This window comes from Aythya marila (genome assembly GCF_965140915.1).
Source record: "Aythya marila genome assembly, chromosome: W".
In the NCBI taxonomy this organism is placed as follows: domain Eukaryota; kingdom Metazoa; phylum Chordata; class Aves; order Anseriformes; family Anatidae; genus Aythya; species Aythya marila.
The window spans coordinates 14,432,138-14,438,679 of NC_139081.1; the positions used below are offsets into that span (position 1 = coordinate 14,432,138).

Consider the following 6,542-nt stretch of genomic DNA (forward strand, 5'->3'; position numbering starts at 1 on the left):
AAGGGGGGGAAATCCTGCTGTGCAGCTGGGAGAGCAAGGAGTGAGAAACAGCCCTGCAAACACCAAGGTCAGTGAAGAAAGAGAGGGAGGAGGTGCTCCAGGCACTGGAGCAGAAGTTCCCCTATGGCCTGTGGAGAGGCCCATGGTGAAGCAGGTTGTCCCCCTGCAGCCCATGGTGTATGATGATGGAGCAGATCTCCACGCTGCAGCCTGTGGAAGGAGCCCATTGTGGAGCAGGTGGACCTGACCTGAAGGAGGCCCATGGAGAGCCCCTCAGGAGCAGGCTCCAGGCCAGACCTGTAGCCCTTGGAGAGGAGCCCGTGCAGGAGTGGGTGATCTGGTGGGAGCTTCCACCTGTGGAGGACCCATGTTGGAGCAGTTTGCTCCTGAAGGGTGGATCCTGTGATACAAACCCATATTGGAGCAGTTCTTGAAGAGCTGCTGCCTGCGGGAAGCCCATATAGGATCAGTTTGGGAAGGACTACATCCCATGGGAGGGACCCCATGTTGGGGCAGGGGAAGAGTGACCATGAAGGAGTGACAGAGGTGAAGCATTATGGACTGACCACAACCTCCATTCCCCATGTTGCTGCTTGGGGGAAGGACACAGAAGAGGGTGGATAGGGTGGGGGGTGGGGGTTTTAGTTTGCTTTTAGTTTCTCTCTGTTCTGGCCTGCTAGTGATAGGCAATAAATTACATCAGTCTCCCTATGCTGAGTCTGTTTTGCCTGTGATGATAATTGTTGAGCGATCTCCCTGTCCTTATCTCAACCCTTGCACCCTTTTCATCATATTTTCTCCCCCTTTTCCTTTGAGGAGTGGAGCGAGAGAACAGTTGTGGTGGAGTTCAGCTGCATAGCAGAGTAAAACTTACACAGTGAGTGAGTTAGGAAACGTCTGCATTTTTTTATTTGGTATTGTATTGCTGAATACACCCTGAGGTGGGTGTTGGGTGCAGTGTTGTTTAAGAAATGCACAAAGATTTTGATTGAAGATTAAAAAGTTCTTGGTTAACAGTGTTTTGAGCTTCAGAATTCTGAAAATATTATGTAAACATGATTGGAGTTTCTGTTCCTGAAATTGTCTTGAACTCTTAATATCTTCATGGTATTTATGTCAAATGCATTTGGTTGTCTCGCTGTACACAGCTGATTTTCAGATGCAATGTATTTTGGAGGGGAAAAAAAAGGTCATAATATCGTTGGACAGATGTATGTAACACGTAACAAATACTCTAAGCTTTTAATTGCATGTATTTAGTTCCCTGCCATTGCTGTTTCACTAACTGGTATCAAAAGATGTTCAGGTGTAACAAATCATATAACTGTAATAGTTGTCCAGCTTCCAACATTAATTTAAATGATTATCAGTAGAAGATGCACTGTGTAACTGAGTGGTTAAGTAGATAACTTCACATCAGTCTTTTATAATGTGATGATGTTGATAATTTTTAAGGCCTGCAGTGACAGGCTTCACCTCTGAAATAATGATGCAAGTTGTGATCAGCTTCTGAATCATGCTTGGAGGAAGGTTTTTTGCCCTGATACACTAAAATTCTTTAATATTTTGATGAATTTTCTTTGATAATCTAAGATGTATTTTCCAGGTTAATAATTTAACAGCTGAACATATGTTTACTGGGATACCTCTTAAGAATTTCTTGCTAAGCATTCTAAAATTTCTGGAAGCAGATAGCACTGAATGGAAGGGGAATGGTAATGATGGTCTCAATCCTGGACTCAAAAATATTTCTTACAAGTGCAGAACTGGCTGAGTGATTGCCTCCTGCTATGGGTAATGCTGTTATATGCCAAGCCTCGGGCTTTTGTTGTCAAAAGAGTGCTAGCTAGATAATCATACTCTTCTTTGTTTTTTCAGTTGCTAAGACTTCTGAGGTAGTTTGGCTAATTACTGAATAAAAATTACAAGTTGACGAATGAGTAGAATAAACATTTTAGATTTATGGGATTAAAGAACTTTTAATATTTGAGTGAGCCTGGACAGTCTGCTTTCTAAATAAGCTTTCTTCCTAGTTCTTATATCACGGCTAGTAAGTTACAATTGCTGTTACAACAGCCTGGGAATTTTGCAGCATTTGTAGAGGTTTACTTGAGTGGAATTTACTTTTAAACTCTGTAATGTATAATTGCTTTAACAGGATGACTCCTTTAACTTGCATAACAGCAACAGTCCTCGTCATGAGAGATATATAAATCAAAACTTTGAAAATGAAATTCCGCAAGAGAATGGCAATGCTTCAGTTACATCTCAACTAGTCATTAGATCTTCAACTTTTCCTCAGGCAGATGTTCTTTCAAGCTCACTTGAGGCAGAGCATAGGTATGTATTTATTATATAAAATGTTTCTTCATGGTAAGTGAGTGTCTTCAGTTCTTACAAGCTTAGAAGTCAGAATCTGGAAGCTGAGAAGACGATACTTAATAAGAGTTTAAGTTTTAGACATACTAATTTAACATTGAATATACTTTGCTTCTATTAGGCTTGTGTACTGGCATCTTTAACTTGCTTTACTAAAAATTTGATATTTCCTTAATGAAATAAAGCAAACTACATAGAGACTTTCATCCCTCTGATTTTGGGCTGTATATCTAGGAGGAACAACGTGTGTAATTGCTATCTGTATTAATAATACTTCAAATGTTGCATCTTATGTAAAACTCAGTGAACTTTTCCTTGTTAAAGAAATGGATCGTTTTTATAGCTATTTGACATGGTCAGTGATATCACAAGACAATGCAACAGAAAGGGAGAAAGTAACTTCAAAAAAGGATTGAAATATAATTCTAGTATCTCCTAGGTGTAACTGCAGTAGCAGGTGATACAGATGAGAATGGTGCTGCTAGGAAATCATAACTCAGTCTGCAAGCGAGCTTGTCATGAGTGCTGTTAATTTCTTACTGTTAACTAAGGAAATAGAGTCTTTTTTTCAGTGATAGATTCTATGTATACATTGGACTAGAGAAATTTTCTTTCTGTAGTACCCGCAGAGACTTTCATGACTTCTTCTCCATTAAGAGTATAGAAGGTGAAACGTACCCTGTTCTGTTTGTGGTTTTTCCCTGTTTTTGTGTGTGTGTGTGTGTGTGTGTGGATTTCTGCATGCATGAAGACGTTATGGTAGGCCTTTTTGTGGAAAAGTGGACTCGAAGTGTCCAGCTTAACTCACAGGATGCTTGTGCATGCCTAATAACTATTGGCACATTGTACAAAATAAATCTTGGACTTTCCTTCTGCTGGGGGAGTTTCCAGCATGCAGTGATTATATATTCATCCTGTAGGTGTTGAGTTTGCTAATCTGAAATTTTTAGTGTAGTTTACATTCTTAACTGTCCTAGAAGCCTAACGCTGCTTTAAAGAGACAATGTTGCTTAAGTTATTTAGCTATTGCCCTAAATTTTACTTAAATTAACAGCTATATAACTGTTCAATTATACATAATACTATTAAAATCCTAGCTTGCCTGCAGTAAAACTTTGACTCAAATTACTGTTGCTAAAAATATAACTATCATTGAAATGCTTTTGGCATTACATAGTAGCAAGTCTTTTTTTTTTTTTTTTTCCTCATAAAAGAGAAGCTTTGGATGATTTGTGCATTATTTCTGCTGATTTCACTGCTCTGGCAATCGCATTGTCCAGTTAGGTCTAAGCAATACAGAGGGATATAACTTCCATTTCTGTTGCTGTCCCGTTAACTTTTTTTAAGCAGACTAAGTAGTGCTGTCCCATCCCTCTACAATTTGGGGCTTTTAGTATGGTTTTAATAACGGTTAGTGCTGTCATTGGTTGCATGCAGGGTTGTCCAGTGCACATCTGTTGTATTTTTTGTAGGGAGAGTTATGTTGAAGAGTGTTTCTTGATGACATCTGGCTAAATGGAGTATCAGGTACACAACATCAACTTGAATTCATCTAACTAATTCTGTTTTAATATATTCACTGTTCTTCATCTGTGTCAGTACCCTGTGCCAGTTCTGGCATATACTTTTAGAAACATCTTTAATTTTTGTGAGATAGCGGTGTGTTTTGCTTTTGCTTTTTAACCTCTGAAGATTTAAGGTCAATAGACCTTAAGGTTTGCCTGAAGAAGGTGCTAATCCTGTTGGAAAAAACTTTGCAGCAAGAGAATGTGCTATCTTTGTTAAATGCCAGTCTTCACCCTCAGATTAAACCCCTGTTTTCAGTGTCTTAATGCTTAAAACCACTTTCTTCATGCTCAGTTACTGCTGTACCACTTTTGGTACTAGCTAAAATACTTTGATTATTTCATCTTTTGAGATATCTCAAGTTTAATCACCAGAGGAATGTCTCCATTTCTCTTCCTCCCTGCATCCCAAAACTCGCTCCTAGTTATAGTCTGTACATGCTGCGATATCAGCATTTGCTGTTAGGTGAGACTTGAAAAATTACAAAGAAGCCTGTCCGGGCTCTGACACTAGCATGTGCTAGAAAAATAGAAACTATATGAGGCCATTGCATCCTGAATTGTGCCTCTGTCACTGAAGAGCAATGCAGATTTTCTCAGGATTTGATGCAGAAGGTGGTGTAGGTTGAAGTGAGTGCTAGCTCCCATGGAGGAAACTCCACCAGCATTCCTTCTGGTTGCTGCTATCCAGGAAAAAATGCAGATTGCCTCAGTGTGAATATTTGCCTCTTTACACTTTTTGAGGAGGTACACTGTTGTTCCACCAAAGCAGTTATGCAAAGGAAATGCATTCTTTTCCACCTTATATAGTCTTCTTCTAGTCTTTACTATGGCCAAGGTGGCCACCTATCGCCACCTCACTCACCAGACCCTCCCTGTTTACAAGCAACAGGTCTAGGAGGGCACCTTTCCTAGTCAGCTCTCTTTGTACCTGTACCAAAAAGTTATCATCAAGGTGCCTCAGGAATCTCCCGGACCTCTTTGTCTCAGCTATGTGATATTCCCAGTTGATATCTGGCAGGTTGAAGTCCCCCATAAGGACAAGGGCAGCTGATCTAGAGGTATCTCTCAGTTCCTTAAAGAATAGTTCATCAGTGTTGTCATCCTGGCCAGTTGGTCTATAGTAGACTCCTGTAACAACATCCCCTTTATTTGCTTGTCCCTTAATCCTTACCTAGAGGTTCTCAACTGTGTCATTGCTTACTGCAAGCTCTGTACAGTTCAGTCCCTCCATTACATACAGTGCCACCCCTCTGCCTCACCTGCCCTGCCTATCCCTTCTGAAGAGCCTGTAACCATCCATCGTAACACAACAGTCACAGGTCTCTTCCCACCAGGTTTTGCTTATGCCAATAATGTCATAGCTCTAGGACTGGGCCAAGGCTTCTAGCTCCTCTTGCTTGTTCCTCATGCTGCATGTGTTTCTGTAGAAACATTTCAGATGTGCTTCACTGTACCCAATGCTTTAGAGCAGACAAAAGGATCTCACTAGCATGCAGTCCTTCCAATTTTGGCATGCCATCCTATAGCTTATTGCTGACAGGCCCGTTTTTGTCCCTTTCCCCCCTCAAATCTAGTTTAAAGCCCTATCAATCAGCCATGCTAACTCCTGGGCAAAAATCATTTTTCGCCCTCTGAGAAACGTGCATCCTATCAGGTGGTAGCAGGACTGGTGTTGTGTAGACCATCCCTTGATTGAGCAACCCTAAATTCTGCTGATGCTATCAGCCTCGGAGCCACATATTGGTCAGCTGGGTCTGCCTATTCCTTTCAATATTGTTCCCTGCTACTGGAAGGACAGAGGAAAATATTACACTTAAGCAGTTGCCCCAAGGCCCTGAAGTCCCTTTTGATTGCCCTTGGACTTCTGTTTGCTACTTCATTCCTGCCAGCATATAAAACCAATAAAAGGTAACAATCAGATGGCCATACCAGGTAAGCGACTTTTCTAGCAGTGTCTCTTACCTGGGCCTCAGGGAGGCAGTAGACTTCCCTATGGGTTGGGTTGGGTCGATATATTGGGCCCTGAGTTCCCCACAGAAAGGAGGAGGAGTCACCTATGACAATACCTCTTTTTTTTTTTCTTTTTTTTTTTTTTTTTTTTCCTTGATGGAGCCTGTTGTGATATAGGGGATAAGGGCTGACTTGCCCTAGGCATCATCTCGAACCTTGTTAGACCTTCATCTACATCATTGTTTGTCTGTCAGTCATGTTCTAGAGCCTCATAATTGTATAAGAACACCCAAGGAGGTGAAGTAGGCAGGGAGGGGGGTTGCCTGCCACCCTGGGCAGAAACCTGCTTCTATTCCCTTCCTTCCCTGCCATCTCTTAGTTCCCCTCCTTTTGCCTGGTGGTGAGAGGGTAGGGAGGATCCTTTGTTTCTTGTGTTGTGGCTGGCCCATATGCCTGTCTCAGGGATGGTAAAGTATGATTCCACCAGTTGATCTTCTTCTCTGACTCCCTGCTGCTCTTCAGCCTGTCCACTTCCTCCCGAAGCTCTGTCACCAGGCTGAGCAGTTCTACCTGGGCATACATCCCCACATGTATACTCACTGCTGCCATCACTGATGGAAAACTTGGGCGTGCTCTGCAGTCTGA

At 41.7% G+C, this 6,542-nt stretch overlaps 1 long non-coding RNA gene across 1 annotated transcript; it reads left to right on the forward strand.

Annotated features, from left to right (window-relative positions):
* The first annotated feature begins 26 nt into the window (after window positions 1-26).
* On the forward strand, window positions 27-2,251 carry LOC309889420. Its single transcript, XR_014319231.1, has 3 exons — window positions 27-67; window positions 1,692-1,794; window positions 2,159-2,251. It is a non-coding gene; the product is annotated as an uncharacterized lncRNA (long non-coding RNA).
* Window positions 2,252-6,542: the final 4,291 nt, after the last annotated feature.